Consider the following 18174-nt stretch of genomic DNA (forward strand, 5'->3'; position numbering starts at 1 on the left):
CAATTTCTATACTCACCTCTCCCTCCCACCCCCATAGTGCTCTAGTTCTAAATCTCTCCCCAGATGAAAGATTCATACATATTGTGCCTGCTTGAAGTCATCATGTTATATAAGAAAACTGCATAAGCATATTTAAAATCAGGTATATATTCACTTTCCCCTAAATTTGAAATGATTCCCAGGGAATAATTGGAATTATTTTTCTCAGTATTTCTGGTTTTCTTTCCTAAAGTGTCCCTGAACCCATGTAAGGAACCTGGGTCCAGCCAGTCCCATGCTCCTAAGGCTATGCTGCCCTCATGCGGTCAAGTTTCGAAACAGCAGTTTCCCCCTCCCCTCCTCCCTCTCCCATCCCCTACACCCCCCCTCGCCCCCCGCCCCCCCCCCCCCCCCCCCGTGGATGGAAACCCAGATTTCCAGACTTTTTTGATTTAAGCATTAATTCTGGACCTAAGAAACAAAAATAACAACTATCACAAAACTTTATTATGTGAAAATTCTGATAGACCTTTGGGTAAAAGGATTGCTTTAGCTAACAATATTCTCCCTAAGAAGCATGGGAGTGGGGGTGGGGGGGAATCCCAACAGCCTGTTTCTGTTTCTGTTAATTACAGGGTGGCACAGGGGGTGAGCTAAACTGGCTCCCTTCTGCTCTAATCCTCACCCCAGGGGGGGCGGGGGCAAGCCGTTCATAAGAACTCATGACATCATGCTCCACAACTCAGCACACAGTTGTTGAAAAACAATGCACTCTGGGGAAAAATACAACTTTCCCCTGGGGGGCAAGACTTCCCTAGAGGCACTGGGGTAATCATGGTGATTGCATTAATCACAGGATTACCATGAAATAGAGTGATTGCCCTATAATGGTAGCTCTGTGGGGCTGTGCTCTGATAGGCCACCAAGACCCTCTAAAGCCGTGGTTAGCATCCCTGCAATGTTGAGCGACCACCCATGAAGGGAAAAACAGGTTTGGGATTGAGGGTGGGGTTTGGGGGGGCGGGCACGTGTCCTGGACAGGGCTCCTGGGCAGATCTATCAGGCCAGACAGACCACCCAGGAACAGGGTCAATTTCAATTATACCTCAAGGCATGCTTTGGGTTCTGTCTCTTAGTTCCTAGGATTTTGGGTGATTTTGATTAGCTGGGAACCCCCTTCAATGATAAGAGGGTTGGGGAACTAGCACTTTCCTTCCTACTTCCCTTCCTACACTGTTCTTGGGATAGGGATGACTGGGCTAGATCAAGGAGTAGGAATGAATTTCTTACCTACTGGTTCTCGTTGCTGTGGGCAAAGGCCTAGAAGGGGCACTGCTCAGAAATCTGGGGTGAGGAACAGATCTGCCACCAAGTGGCCCTAGGCAAGTCCGTTAACCATTCTGGTTCAGTTTGGTCATTTGTAAAATGGGACATTTAGCATAGATTTGTGGCTCAGAGACCAGTGATGAAAATGGTGTGGTCTTGGGGACCATTCCTCTTGGGGATCATTCCACTTGGACTCATGTTGTAAACCAGAATTAGAAAACTATTGGATTATATGTCTACAGATGCTTCATTTTCAGCTATATTACATTTTCAGCTATATTACTCAATGAAGGGGATAGGCAATACAATTTAGTGATTAAAGAGCAAAAAAAAAAAAAAGCTATTTTCCTTTGGTATTATTTTATCTTAAATCACATCAACTGAGTTTGAAATGATAAAGGTTTGCACTAGAATGATAATAATGGAAAAGTAAAGAATATTTTTAAAATGAAAGTAGGGCAAAAAAAGCACCTCAGAAGCAAGAACTGATTATGTTCTGATAACCCTTACTTTTTAACATTTTATCACGTCCTTTTACATTTTAGTAAATTATTTTAAAAACAAATAGAAAATCCACTAGAATGCTGATTTGAAGTTCCCTAACCAAAGAAGGCATTATAAATTACCTTGATTATTTAAAAACTAACTGGCAACGGTATTATGGATAGCCAAAATTTCCCTGCATATGGTTTCTTATACTTTGCTTGTCGAAAAGAAAAAAAGGTAGTATTAAACCCACTCTTTATATCTTATTTTCCTATTTATGATGTTAGGAAAGACTATATAATTTTTATTGTAAAAGTTTTCAAAAGAGTCTCTTGCCCCCGCACCTGGCTGTCCTCACTGGGATCCCTTGGAGGGGGGCAGTTGAGTTTCCCTCTTCACCCTGAGCAGAGCCCTGGGAGCTGAAGACCTCCACAGCCACAGCCATGCTGAGACCACTCTCCACACACTAGGATGGGCTTCATGAATGAAGGAACTGGTAGAGAAACCCAGGTGTGTGGGACCCGGGGCTGAGATCTCCAAGCCTGCTTGGTTCGGGACTGGGCCTCCTCCACTCAGATCCCCCATCTTCCAGTAGCTAGACAGTTACACCCACCAACTGCAGTGTAACCCTATCCACGACCAAGATCCAGAGACTATAAAAACAAGCTCCCAAAAGTGCACAGCTGCATTTGCGGCCGCATGACCCCTTATTGTCTAGTTCTCACTCTCAGAGAACCCAGCAGGCTACTGAGAGTCTCCTGCCCACATATGTGTCTGACTGGGAACACCTGTAAAGGTGATTTAAGGCTGCCCCAAAAGCCTCCATCCTTCTCAGAGAGCCTGGCAAGCTACTAGAGTATCCCGCCCACACGACAGAGCCTGGCAAGCTACCTATGGTGTACTCGATATGCCAAAAACAGTAACAATGATGGTCCTCATTCCCCTGACCCTGAAAGAGCCCCCAATATACCATCAGGCTACATTAGCATGTGATAGGGATGAATGGAGACACTACCGGTGCCCGCTCAAGCAAATCGATGAACAACGGGGTGATAGTGATAGTGATTGTAAAAGTTTTAAATTGAGGTATTAGTGATACAAGAACAAATGGCTTAAGGCAAAGAATGTACTGATTTGACATTTGTTTGTAAAGATTTTTGGCTACCACTTGTCATATACAAAAAAAAATTTTAATATTTATTCTACTGGCAATTTTCAAGTTTTTCATTATATTTTATTTTAGATTTTACTAAACAATCTAATAAAATGACTGGAATTCCAAAAATTAAACACAACGGTAGGCAGTCAGATACACATACAACTGCAGGTAGAATGTTCATGTGAAGGCAACTTGATCTAAACTGTGGGGAGGACCAAGGTAAAGAAGAGAGGTTTTGACATCTGGGGAGATCTGACAAAAGAACAAGTGACAACTAAAACTCAATATATTTTATATTGCAGGTTATTAATATTTTCAAGACATTTATGGAGCAGTCTTAGAAATTCCCCAATTCTTTGATTCCGTAGTGGGACACTCATGATGCAGTTAACTGGGTATCATCAAACCTGTCCTGGACTGTGATACAGATCCATTTGCTGGGCTCACTCACTCTGTTAGTGATCCACTAGCTCCAAAGTGCTTTGCGGGAATCCTGAACGAAAGCTCTATCTTTGTGAATTTACAAATGGCAATACTGTGAATCTTGAGAATGGGTTACTGGAAGGAAGAGAAAGCCGCAATGCTGCTAATATTGTATATGACCAAGTCCTCATTGGCACGATGCCTGTCTCAGAGGGACAAAAAGAATAATGAAATCCAAGCACAGGGTCAATGCTTCACAGAAGACACTGGGCTGTGTTGAAGGAGAGACATGCTCAGGGTCAGCAGTGATGACAGAAGGGAGGAGGAACGGAGGACATAGGAGTGGGGAGGCCTCTCTGCCAGGAGTGTAGCTCTACCTGGCCTTTTCGTGACCATCATTTGAATGGCTGACTGTCACCCACAGATTAGCACATCTCACAGGGTTGAGTAATCTACGACTGACCTCGCTAGGCGCCATCCTCTCATTGGCAGGGGAGATTTCAGATGCTCCGACAGAAAGCAGAGATCCTCTTAGTAAATAACAGGCTCTATTGCACATGCAATGCCTATTCAGAAAATGCATTATTTTCCTCATTGTTATATACAAGAAAGTTATGGCTCAAAAAATTAAGGGATCTGCGCATAATCATACAACTGAAAGCAATAAAATTAAATTTCAGTCCAATGTTTTTTTTTTCCCACTGTGATAGATTTCCTCTCAGGATCTGGAACCCATTTTCTTAGACCTGTGTTTTTTTTGGGGGGGGGAGGGGACACAGATCTGAGTCACTTGGTGCTGGCCAGCTGATTGGATGACCCAATTTTGACAAACAGGCTTTAGCCTTGTTCTAGAGAAACAATCTTGTAACAATATTCCTGTCTGTGACTTAACCTCTTTGTGACTTAAACCTGCCTTTGATAAACTGCTGTGCATATGCCAGTCAATTCTCACTCTCATAAATTGATCTTTTGTTCTCTTTTTTCTTTTGCCACACAACAGCTTGGTGCTTGGGGGTCACTCCCAGCAGTGCTTTGGGGACCATGGATGGCCAAGGCCAGACAGAACTTGGGGCTCCCACACACAAAGCATGTGCTCCAACCCTTTGCATCATTGTCCTAGTCCTGGATTGGCTTTTGACTGAAAGAAACTGCTTTCCCAAACTACTGTCATTTTCTGTTCTCATGCTTGGTCCCAAATCCTATACTGTTAGTTAGACTAGACTTCCTACAAGTACCAGAGAGATGGGGAACTCTATCTCCCGAATGATTTAATCCAAATGCAGGTCTTTGTCTAACTCTTTCTACTCCGTAAGTGATCTCTAGTGATCTATAAAATTAATATAAAGTACAGTGGTGGGAAGTTGAATATGCTTTGGAGAGGAGCAGCGCTTACCTATTAAAGTGGGGAGATGTGTGTGGCAGATCACTAAAAGTAAGGGTGGACTGATCACTAAAAATAAGGGTGAATTTGTATGTGTGGCAGATCAGTGAAAGTAAGGAAGGATGGATTGTGAGGTGGAACCACATTATCAACAAATTTTAAGGCCAGGATGGGACACTTGAATATAACCCAAGAGAAATTATTCTGGGTACATAGGACTTGGCAAGATTCATCAAGAGAACAGCGTGGACAAAAGAGAGAAAAGTAAAGACAGAAACTGGATCACTAAAGTTGTACAAACAGGATGTGATAAGAGCCTGGATCAGAAACACAATTTACAGTGAAAACTATCAATTTGGTGGGATATAAGATTCATACAGAAAAAGGAAATAAAGCATGACTACAAACACATAATAATGACGATCTCATTAGTAGAAGCAAATATTGGAAAGGGAATCCAAATAAGGGAGAAAGGATACTACCATGGTGGCTATCTTTTTAAAGATGTTTCAGAGTTAGCACTTATCATATTCCGGGATGCTGCTTTCATGTACTGAAAGTGTTCAAGACTGGAGCAATAGTAGAGAGGGTAGGGCGTTTTCCTTGCACGTAGCCAACCCAGGTTTGATCCCTGTCATCCCATATGGTGCCCCAAGCATCTCTAGGAGTAATTCCTGAGTACAGTCAGGAATTAAGCCCTGAGCATCACCGGGTGTGACCCAAAAAGGGAAAAAAAAGAAAAAGAAAAAAGGAAGTGTGTTAAATGTGTTCAAATCCACTGTACTGTTGGAATGAGAACAGAAGGTCAATGGGAGATTAAGGTCAACATAACCAAGCAATTTAGGGTAGATATGAAAGACGTAGATGAGCATCTCAACATAACCTGGCAATACGCCCATAACTTCACACAATATTCTGGGTCTGGGCCATTATTCAACTAGAGGCCAAAGATGGAGAGAGTTACAGATGGACTGACTACTCAAACTTTATAAGAAAATCTGTGCTATAACTTGGCTTTAACAAGATCTACCTCTCTAAGTATGACATAATTAGGACCAGACTAAGATTGCTTTAGTTCAACCTAATTCAAATTCAAATGTGTGGTTAACAAAGTACAAGAAGGGGGGATGGGAGGAAGTGGATATTTATGGTTGGGTTCTTTGTGGGGAGGGAAGTTTTGGGATATAAACTGGAACTTGGTCCAATAATATTCTTTATTCAGTTAATAACTCAGCACACATGGATTAAATTTCCAGTGAATAACATGAAGCTTAACAAGTAAATGGAAAGTACTTGGCAAGACACATATTTACATTTGATGAAGGGAAATTTTCATGGTGCTTGGCCAAACCCGACAGGCTCGGGGATTAACCCATCCTCACTCATCATCATTACCATTGGCACTGTGCTGTGGTTTCCTCCAAGAAACTGGCACCAGTATTTGGTGGACAGAAGGAAGGAAGTTGGCCTGTTTATGAAAGAAGTACACTTGCGTGTGTATCCTTTCGCACACATTTTGTGCATGGGGATGCCTCACCCCTGGTGAGTGAGTTAGTGAAGATCTCCTATAACAGAGAAACCATTTTCCAAAGTGCGGGCAGAAAAATCCCTGACATTTAATGGGCTTGAATTCTTATTAAGATAGGAGCCTGAAGATGGATTTTTAAATTATCATTGCGATAATATTTTTAGCAGTGTAAAGAATTAGGTCTTTCAGTGGACTTTTTTTTTCATCGACCAGCCTATAGGTGGAAAAAGGTGCAAACCCAGTATTTTAGATGATTTACCCACAATCACACAGAACAGGTATTCGAACCCATGACTATTTCACTGTCTGTTACACTGACTGTGTGGGTGAAAAGACAAAGCATATTCCTGATACCATGATATATGTCTTCTCCTCTCCCCTCCCCTCCTCTACTCTCCTACCTCTCTTTTTTTCCTTTGTGCTGGGGATTGAACCCAGGACCTCACACATACAAGGCAAGCATAATACCCATAATACCCATAATTGCCCAAGGTCACAGAATTGATACATGGGAGCAGGACTCAAATCCAAATGTAGATGACTTAAAATGATACTATCACTTAATCACTTAATCACTTAATCCCCGTTATTCATCGATTTATTCGAGCGGGTGCCAGTAACGTCTCCATTCATCCCGGTTGCGTGCTAGCGTAGCCCAATGGTATCTGTTCGTTTTAGGAACATGTAGAGCCTCAAACCGATCATTTAGGGTCTTGACGAAGAAGTCTGACCATCTTATAGGTGGGCGTCCACGTGATCTTTTGATGTCTCGTGGAATCCAATCAGTAATGGCTCTAGTCCAGCGGTTGTCTGTAAACCTCATTACATGTCCAGCCCATCTGATTTTTGATGTCTTGGCAAATGAGACAGCCTTATAATATAAATATAAATATAATATAATATAATATAATATATATTATATATAATATATAATATATATAATATATATATAATATATTATATATATAATATATATATAAATATAATATAAATAAAATGATACTAAGCCTTATAATATTAAGTCTAAGTGATAGTTAAGTCATGATAGCACCAGCAAGACATCTTCATCTATGATACTTCTTTAAAACTTATGACAATCCTAGGACAAAGCTAGGAATGAGGCAAGGAAAAAACATATTCTCTTGCTTATGAATTTCTCAGGACAAAGTAGTGTCTTCAGTTTAGAGGAGAAGGGAAAATGAAAGATATATGTAGTGTCTTATTTTCCCAAGTGGGAAACATACAGATCCAATTTTGCTTGCAAGCACAGTTTTGTTTTACATGGTAAATATTTTCCTGTCATCTCTGTGTGTGTGAGAGAGAGAGAAAAAAAGAGAGAGAGAAAGAGGATTTATAGCCACATCCAGCAGTGCTCACAGGCAGTGTTCAGTGTGATGCCAGAGTTCAAACCCAGACTTCTTACACACAAAGTATAGCACCAGCCCACTTTGCTATGTTCCTAGCTCCTTTTTTTATGGTCTGATGAAGGTTAAAAACAGAAATTAGGATAAATCCTATGATGAAGGTTAAAAACAGAAATTAGGATAATTCCTATAGCACAGAAATAAAGGTGCAAATCAGGCCCTCCCGTTGATCATCGATTTGCTTGAGTGGGCCCAGTAACGTCTCCATTGGAGACTTTGTTGTTACTGTGTTTGGCATATCGAATACATCACGGGTAGCTTGCCAGGCTCTGCCGTGCGGGCAAGATACTCTCGGTAGCTTGCAGGGCTCTCCGACAGGGGCGGAGGACTCGAACTCGGGTCGGCCATGTTGGCTACGTGCAAGGCAAACACCCTACCGCTGTGCTATTGCTCCAGCCCATAATGAAAAGCACAAGTCAGTAGAGGCCCCGCTGGGATTCGAACCCAGGATCTCCTGTTTACTAGACAAGCGCTTTAACCAGCTAAGCGACGGAGCCAAGCTTGGTGCAAATCAGATATGTCACATTTGGGTCACATTTGACATGCCATGGTATTCACGACCATCCAGAACATTCTGAAGATTACTTGGACTGCATGCAAGGACTAGCCCTACAGGATAATGTGGTGTCAGGGTGGACATTTTCTCTTCTCATCTTGCTCAAAGAAGGGGAATCTACCCTGGAACCAGGGGAGCAGAATAACACTTCTGGGTGTGTCTGTTACTTCTCTGAAAGAAGAGAAGTGACTTTGGTGAGGAAAGTCACTGAGACACAATTCCCCAGGGCTTTGGTGACACAACTGATTAGGTAGTGACAGTCAATTATACACCTTAAGTCTTGGGCTGGCTAAGCTCACAGACATTGGAATTGCTTGGAGTTCAAGATTCAGGATTCAGAGAGCCAAGAGATGACTGAGCAGCTAAGCAAGTGTGAGGTTGTGAGTTCATGTGGAGAACTGCCGCTCTGCTGCCTGTGTCCCCTGGCACTGGGAGTGATTTCCAACCATAACGCAGTCAGAGACGTCTAAGGGTCACAATTAAAGGTGCCTTGTGATATATGAGAGCACCAAAGTCAGGAGAGCAACCTCCCAGAGAGCACACCACCAAATGTGCAAGCACCACAACTAAGCATGACCGCAACCTCTGGTCTTGGCAAAATCTGCAATAAAGAGAAGGGTGAGGGGAGAGGGGAGAGGAGGGCGGGAGATTCAGGAAGTTAAGTTCCCTCAGGAGGACCTAACTAGGTTCTGTCTCTCATGCCAGCTTTCATCTCTGCTGATAGGTGAGTAAGGCTGACTTTTGTGAGAATCCAAATCACTTTGATTTAATAAGTGTTAACGTTAAATTAACATTTATGGTGAGCAGAACTTACATCTGAAGTTAAAACGCTAGAGTATAATGTAAGAGTACTTCACCAAGCCTGGGATTGTCCGATGTAGCAGTACTGCTTGCTGTTCATAGTGGTTTGGGTTTTTTTTTCTTTCTGCTTGAAAGGCACATAATAAACATCTGATGATTGATCTGAGATCTTACTGAACAGCAGCTGGTGTTTAAATTAATCCTACTTGAGCCACAACAGCTGCCCTAAGGCACAGAGCAAATCAAACCTTCAAATCCAGCTACACATCAGAGAATAATATGTTGTATTTGAAGATGAAGGGAGAGGAAGAAAAGAAGAAGGTGCCGATAGGATCTCTTACTGACACCAGAAAGTCCCAGAGTCACTCCACTTTCTGACACCTACGCAGGCATCCTGCCACCAGCTTGCAAGTTTCAAGAGGCACAAAAAAAAAGTCATCAGGGATCAAAACAAAAGATTCACCAACTCAGGATTTTACACTGAAGCTCCCTGAGAAAAGCAGGACTATTTTCAATAATTGCTTCATTCATTTACATTTGTCCACCAGGAGTTACAAAGTGTCACCTGTACCAGGACTGTGCAAATACAATGGTGCCATCTGATATAAAAGAAACTTTTATAAAGCCTGGTTATGGGGCACGGTCTTCTGGAAAAACGTGTCCTCCAAGTCCTTCTATCAGCAACAAAGCTGACTTTTGTTTAGTGCTTTTTTTTTTTTTCAGTTCCTATGTCTAACTCTAGTCTACTATCAGAGTTGAATCGAAGATTTAAAAAAAAATGTTCAGAAATTTAAAGAGAGAGAATAACTATCTCCCTAAAAATTTACAGCATGTTTATTGCTAAATGTACACAGATTTCTATCAACCAATTTTTTGATAATTACTCTCCCCACCACATTCCTAAGAAGAACCCTGTTGGCACTCCCGTGGAGAAGGGAAAGCAGCGGCCAAGTAGAAGATCACTCTGATCTCCTAACGGGGCAGCCCATGGAGACAGATTGAGCTCTGCTAATATTCTCAAGAAATCTGGGATTTCTGTCCAGGGAATAATTGGAAAGGCAATAACCATATAGCATGACTTCAATAAATGAGCTCTTGGCTAGGAAGATAGTACTTCAGAGAAGGCGCTTGCCTTGCCAGCAGCTGACCCTGGTTTTATCCCTAGCACCACATATGGTACCCAGAGCATCACCAGGAGTGATCCCTGAGTGCAAAGCCAAGGATAAGCCCTGAAAACAGCCAAACAACAACAACAGTCCCTCCCCAAATTTCAAATATTTCAAAAGCAAATATAACACATAGTACCTTAACCCAATAAAGCAAAAATCATTAAAACACTTGAGACTAACCAATCAATTCTTTCTGTATATTTGAGAACTTCAAGCAAAACGCCAAGTGTAGTGTGTGTGTGTGTGTGTGTGTGTGTGTGTGTGTGTGTGTGTGTATTTGACTGGGGGCAGCAATCAGGATTACACTTGATTGTGCAGAGGTGAAGGGTGGGGGCACGGGATCATGGACTGAACTCAGGTTCTGTACAAGGTAGATGTGTCCTCTAGCACTAACTTTCTGGGCCCTGAAAATATACTCTTTGTAACCAAATAAACTGACTTACTAAATTTGTGTGTTGGTGCCTAGGTCAGAACCAACAACCACAAACGCTTCCTCACTTCCAGAGTGTTGGCTCCTTGGCTCTCTGTTTAAGCAGTAGTTGGATATAGCAGAGACTTTTTTTTATTAACCCCCTCTATATTTATAACAGTAAAGTAAGGGGATCTGCATCTGAAAGTATACTTATCTTTCTAACATTTACCAACACATTTGTGATGAAGTTGGTTTGGATAGATGTATGCATGCTAGGGAAGTATCAGGTTATTAAAAGGTACACACATTTTTAAAAAATTTTTAATAGTGAGACACCATGAGGTACAGTTGCAGACTTAACACATTTTTGTGCTGGGGTTTCAATTATACAATGATCAAACACTCATCCCTCCACCAGTGCCCATTTCCCACCACCACGGATCCCAGTATCCCTCCCACCCCCATCCCCCCATCCCACCCTGCCTCTGTGGCAGGGCATTCCCTTTTGTTCTCTCTCTCTTATTGGGTGTTGTGGTTTGCAAAAAGGCAATGGGTGACAATCATGTTTAGTCTATAGTCTACTTTCAGCATGCTTCTTACACACATTTTTAAGGAGGATTGCAAACCCCATTTTGGTTTTCTCAGTGAATACTGAAGAATACTAAGGGACATAATTTATCATGAGCAATTGTATCATGATTTCTGCTCACAAACAATAAAATCACCAAGATGTTTTCTGGAAGAAACCTTTGAAAAAAATTAATAAAACATTTGTCCCTTTTGCTCCCACTAATTAGGAGCTATTTCGTGGAAGATAAGCAGTTTATTAAACAATTAGGTATATTTAGTATAAAATGGGCATATGAAATAGATTCAGAAGTTGAAGTAAGGAGAGACTGCTAAATGAAATCTATTAATGACTTGTAATTTAGGAGTAAAATTAATTGCAAGTAAAAATTTCAGTCAGATGAATAATGAATATCAATTCAAGAAGGCCTGTAAATGTCTGCTGATAATGTTTTCTATTTTTACTAAACGGAGAGTGGAGAGAAATGGCACCTAGCATTGGTAATTAAAAATCTATGAAGATATAACTGAAGCGAAGCACTCGATCTTTTCAAGGCTATGCACCCAGTGTTTAGATGTTGACCCCAGAACATGGCCCCAAAGCAATGCAATTATGTTTCATTTGACTTTTCAAAGAAACAAAGTTCTCTCAGAGCTTTTCCCCCCCATTTTTATTTTGTTTATGTTTTAAAAGAATAACTTTCTTTAAAAAAAACTCATAATCAACTTCTAAATAACTGTATCACAGTATCCCTGTCATCTTGTTCATCGATTTACTTGAGCAGGAGACAGTAACGTCTCATTCAGTTCTAGCCCTGAGATTTTAGTAGCCTCTTTTTACTCCAACTTCTAAATAAACAGGTATTTCCATTTATTATTTACCTTGTAGAAAGAACACTCAGAACTGCATAAATCCCCAGCAGATCTTAGAAAACAAGAACATAGTGCTTCTTTGGCTTCAAGGCATTGGCTACTTCACTGCTGGGGTTTTCTCAGTCAGACAGCGTTATACTTGGGATATGGCAGGGAGCATGCTTCGTAATGACCATAAATGAAAAGCTGGCTTTCCACGGCCAGTGTTCTCTTTGGAGCAGCAGAGGGCAGTGAAAGCACTGTTCATTGGTCACAGAAACCTTTCATTAAAATACGGCAGCTCTATTTTCTCACAACTGCATTTTCTATTTTTAAACCAACATCATCTATGTATATGGTCTGACAGACATGATGGTTATAATCTGATGCCTTTTTTGAAGCTATAAAGAATATTTACAAAGTGCTTTTAAAGTTGATATAGTGTTGGTCTAGAATGTCTTTTGTGTAGCAGGAGATATTAAAACAGGTAACATGTCAGAGACAGGACGATGAGGTCCTGTTTATATTAACATGGACTTTAAAGTCTGCAGCCCATCACTGAAATCAACTAATAATCCCCCTACCTCCTCTAAAAGGGAGCAGGGTATGGCTGAAGAAAAGTTGCTGGACTGTCTCAACTGACTTGAGGCAAAGAGGTCACCAGAAGTCGTCGGCTCATGCCTTCCATTTTATATTGTTTTGTATTTTGCTGCTACAAAATATGTCATAACACTTAACTCTTCGTGTTTCCTACAGAGTTCAAAGATAGCAGTCCTCCCCTGGAAAATGCAACTCTGCTCAGAACCAGTCTGATCCTATGTCCCCAAAAGTTGGTTTTCAACTTTGAAAGGAAATGTCTCCCCAAGTGAACAGGAAACTCAGCTGTGCTAGACTCAATATTTGAAATTCATTAAATTGTAGGTCCTATTTGAAATATTTAAAAACTCTCTGCTTACATTGCTTAAAGAAGAGCCGTATGTATGAACACATTCTTCAGAAACTTCAGACTGCCGCTCCCCAAGCCCAGCCTGGGGATAGAGCGGAAGGTGCTGTTCTCTGCGTGGGTTCAACAAACCCACACAAACCCTTTCCCTTTCTCATCTTGCCATGCCCCCTGCTCCGAGTCCAGGGTAGAAATCTTACTGAATGCTAGGATGGCTACTGCTCCTCCGGATGCTGTCTTAGCTGTGACCTTCCAAAGTTGGGGGTTCAATCTGCAAAATCTGTCACTCACTTTTCCTACTGGGTTTGGAATGTCAACATGTGGGGGACACGGCTCAGTGGCTAATGGTAAAATAATAACCCCTGGAAGAGGAGACATCCCTGGGAAGCCAGGCTCTGGCTGCCACAGTTATATGGAAACATTCTGCCTCCGGACTCTGTTGATCTGTCTGGAACACAGAGGTCTGCCTGGCATTAGCAAGTTCAAGGGTTGCCAGTGACATTCTCCTGACCCTGCCACAGCGCCTCCCGTCATTAAAGAACACACACCGCGCCTGGGGCTCGGGGCCTCTGACTTTCATTTTCACTGCTGGATTCTCAGGCTGAAGGCTGAGAATCATTTCACTGCACTGCTGGCTTCCTTCTCAGGATGAAGTCTCTCAGCAAGTCAAGGGCCACGCGAAACTGCCCTTCTGCCGAGCAAATTCTGCCAAGACCAAACAAGGAAATGTTCAACAAGTTCTTTGGAAAGCTGTAATTAAGGACACTGGGTTATCTTATTTGAAAGCAAATATACTAGATGTTCCACAGTTTTCATCCACAGTAGACATCTGATGGATCAGTTATATATCTTCATTATATCACATTCTCTAGCAAAGACTAAAGGCAAAGACTAATGATGCACGGATAGGACCATGTTTAAGTAAAACTGATGTTTTTAAGTTATAAGGGCTCTTCAAGGCCATGTCAAGCCTCTTTGAAAGCTCTGGTATTACAAAGTTTATTAATGTTACATAGCTATATGGCCAAAGCGATAGCACAGCGGGTAGGGCTTTTGCCTTGCACTCAGTCAACCTGGGTTGGATTCCTCCGCCTCTCTCGGAGAGCCTGGCAAGCTACCAAGAGTATTCTGCCCTCATGGCAAAGCCTGGCAAGCTACCCATGATGTATTCGATATGCCAAAAACAGTGACAACAAGTCTCACAATGGAGGACATTACTGGTGCCCACTTGAGCAAATTGATGAATAACGGGAAGGACAGTGCTACAGTGCTACATAGCTATGTATTTTATGCATGCCTCTCTTGAGGAGATGGTTAATACCTAAGGAAAATATCTAGAGGCGTGATGGGAACATAAGAGAAAAGCAAGGCACCTCTTTTTACAGAAACCGTCAGGTACTGTTGTAGATGCCTGATCCGCAGGGGCTAAATGGTTCTCTAAAGGTTACCACGCTTGAGGCTACCCCACTGCACCTTCCACTGCTCTGACCATATGTGCTACAACACCTCAGGCCAGGGACCAAGTTGAACTCAGTTTTCTGGAACTGACAGAGTTGCCACCCAGTAAGGAGTAAACTCTGGGCACTGCCTTTCAGCTGGTTTGGAAACCTGAAGCCAGGACTTTATAATCCTGGCTCTTAAGTATATCCCCAGGCAACAAAGGGAAGTTATTTTTTTTGGAAAGCCCAGTCTCAGAGAATGTTAGAGCTAAAAGGTCAATTGTAGAATAAGCAGAAAACTCAGAAAATCCTGTCATTACAGAGTTCCTCTGCAAGGTCTTTTCAATAGAAGGGATAAAAGGCCAAGAAGTGAGGAAGGGAGAGGGTGAGAAAGGGAGAGACGGGGAAAAAATAGGAGTTTAAATGGCTGTTGGACAGGGTAAGTTAGTTCAATTAGTAAGTTCAATCCACTTACTAATCATGTTAAACTATCTAAGTTTTTAATTTCTGAAATACTAAATGGGAATAAGAAAAATGCCCACCTAGGTCATATGAATTTACTGAGTTAACCTCTATAAAGTACTGAGTGCAGGCCTATAATATGTAAGTACAGCCAATAAAGATTAAAGATTATTACTGCTATTTTTAAATAACTAGATAAGGTACCTCATGTGAGGACCAGTTCCTAGAACACAACCATCCTATTCACTAGCCAGAGCTACATAGAAAATAATTTTGTCTTCAAGCACGTAGGTAGATTCAACTACTATAAGAATTTTATCAATATATTCAACTTCCATTTAGATAATCCACACAACCTGGTGCAAGCTGTGTTAGGATTAGAACTACTAGTTAGGATTACACCTTTCTGCCTACCGGAGGGCAACAGATGGAAGGAGATTTTTCACTTGCCAAACCCACACCTTGACTTTGGGTTGTAACATCCCCAAATAAGTAGAAAAAAATAGAAAAGCAATATTCTTTTTTTGGGTGATGCTCAGGGATTACTCTAGGCTCTGCACTCAGGAATTATTCCTGGCAGAACTGGGGGACCCACTCAGTGTGTGCAAGGCAACTGCACTTCTCCCCGTCCAATTCCCCAGCCCCCCAATATTCATCTTTGGTTGTGCATAAATGTTTCCTATGCTGGGATTCAATCAACTCCAAATCCCACAGATCTTTGTGACCATAATCAACGCCTTCAGGAACACCCTGGCTTCCTTCCTTTAGGCAAGATTAGAGAAGTTCCAGTTGGTGCCCACATGGGTAAGAGGGTAGCTATGTACCTGGGGGCTTGCCTGTCCAGAAGCGAAACCCATTAAACAGCCTGATCTGTTGGCTCCAGCCAAACACTGAAATGGGAAGACCCTATCTTTCCTTCCTCCCTAGAGAATTCATACCTCAGTATTTCCCAAAAAGTAATGCTTAGGTATTTAGGCATGAGAATACTCAGATGTGCAAGTTACAAGGAAAGAGGATGAATTCTCAAACCACCCACAGTTTTCTGTCTCCATTTCTATTTCAATGGTCCAAATACATGGTAAAGAACTTTAAAGACAACTTTTCTCATTGGCTCTCTGATTGTTATCCTCTCATCCACTAGGTTTAATCCATGGTCTACTAAGTTAGCTTTCTAAAACCTGTATCCCACCCCAGAATAAGGTAGGGCAGACTTTATTTCTGCAGAGCATGTTGTACATACTTCTCAGATCATATGATCCTGAGGACAGTGTCTATCTTATACACAGTTTTAGTCTCTTAGTATATCTAAAAGATATACCTGGTACAAAGCAGATATTCAGCAAATAGTCTTAAATGAGAGATATTCAGCAAATAGTGCTAAATCATAACAGATAAGAGGGAGAAAATAGTAAGCAATCATAACTGCCTTCCATATGAAGGGTGAGTTTTGAAACATAAACAGTTCATTGGCCCCTTCCCTGGGTACCAGATGAATTTGATTTATTTATTTGTTTGTTTGTTTGTTTGTTTTGTTTTTGGTGGGTCACACACACCTCAGGGTTTATTCCTGACTCTGCACTCAGGAATTACTCCTGGCAGTGCTCGGGAACCATATGGGATGCTGGGAATCGAACCCAGGTTGGCCGAGTGCAAGGCAGGCACCCTTTTCCCTGTGCTATCACTCTAGCCCCACCACATGGATTTTAGGCATAAATTAAATGCATCTATTTTTTTCATTGGAGGGTGAAAAAGAAAATACTGCTTACACAAAAGAGCAGGAAAATGCCATAATTGGAGTGTGGAGGAGAGGCAGAATGTAGGAAGGATGGTACAAGGAGGAGTATGGGAAGGGAAAGGAAGGGGAGGGGAGAGGAGGAAAATAAAGGGGGGGAAGGCAGAGGAGGGAAGGGAGAGGGAAAGAAGAGCACAAGAGATCTGGGCACTGCAGGGTAAAGCAGATAGTGGAAGTTTCGGTTCCATCACCCCAATAGCCCAATGACAGGAAGGTGCCCCATGTCATTTGAAGTTTATTCCTATAAACCCTTTTGCCCCAGAACTCTTATTTTAGTTTTCATAGCATATTATCAGTATTATCTCCATTATTCTTTTGTGTAGGAGGAGGAGAAGCTGATAGGGTATGCGAGTGGGAAAGAAGTACATTATGTCCCAAGCTTGACTTGATAACAGGATAGAGAAAGAAGACTGGCTCCAAGATGCAGCGTACATACCAGAAAGCAGGACAACAGAGAAGAGCAACCGTGGGTCTTTGTTTCAGTCTCAAGGGGCAGCAGGTCCCAACTCCACCGACTCTTGGGACACTCTGCATATTCCTTTCTGAAGGCTCACCACCTTCCCTGTGAAACACCGGACTCTATGTTCCTTACATCAAGGGGTTTCTTATTTGTAAGAATATCTTATCTCCAGCACAGTGGCCCATGGAGACTGGTGACCGATGGATAACTAATACTGATGGATAAATGAATAACTTTATGGTATACTTACACAGGAACTATTTATGACTAATGAAAAAGTCTAATTGAAGAGAGAGAGGGGGAAAGAATAGAACTCTAGGGCCAGGGATCTGGCTCAAGTAGTAGAGCATGTCCCTAACAGGAGATCCCTTGAGTTTGCATCCTGCTACTATATGCTCCTTCCTCTCAGCTCTGATGGGCCCAGGCACATGCAGGCATAAACACCACACAGAGCACCTGAGAGGGTGGCCTGGGCCTTCTGCAGCACTGCTCAGAGTACATACTATTTTTAATAGTTTCTTTACTATTACATATTACAGTAATATATAGAACCTAGAGATTTCCCTCAGGTGATATTTTTCTTTCTCTCTCATTTATCTCTTACCCTCTGAAACTTTCTTTGGCACCGGCTCCAGATTCTAGATTATTCTAAGCTGAGTGGAGCCTAAAACCTGGTGGGTGATCTTTTATGGTGTTTGTGCTGTCATGCAAAGGCTACACACACCAACAGACACAAAACCACCTCAATGGGGGCCATGTACCACCTAGTCTGTTTATGTACCATCTAGTCTGTTTATGACCACAGTAGTCACAATTCAAGGACAAAATGAATCTAGGACAACTCCGGCCTCTATCCTACTAAGAGTTTTCCCAGAGTGGTGCTTAAAGAATAAGAATAGGTCTTCCAGAGCTTTATACAAGAAGATCAATGTAAGTTGCTAAGTTGGAGATATCAGCACATACCTCTATAATAAAGCTTTTACACACAGAGGAAGAAATCAAATGTGGAATTTTT

At 41.9% G+C, this 18174-nt stretch overlaps 1 protein-coding gene and 1 non-coding gene across 3 annotated transcripts in view; both read right to left on the reverse strand.

The window, feature by feature from the left end:
* SYNPO2 (synaptopodin 2) overlaps nucleotides 1-18174 on the reverse strand; it is a 185871-nt gene that overhangs the window by 102902 nt on the left and 64795 nt on the right. The window lies entirely within an intron of this gene.
* TRNAT-AGU (transfer RNA threonine (anticodon AGU)) lies at nucleotides 8130-8203 on the reverse strand. Its single transcript has one exon. It is a non-coding gene; the product is annotated as a tRNA-Thr (tRNA).

This window comes from Sorex fumeus, unplaced genomic scaffold (assembly GCF_029834395.1).
Source record: "Sorex fumeus unplaced genomic scaffold, SorFum_2.1 ptg000033l, whole genome shotgun sequence".
NCBI classification, from domain to species: domain Eukaryota; kingdom Metazoa; phylum Chordata; class Mammalia; order Eulipotyphla; family Soricidae; genus Sorex; species Sorex fumeus.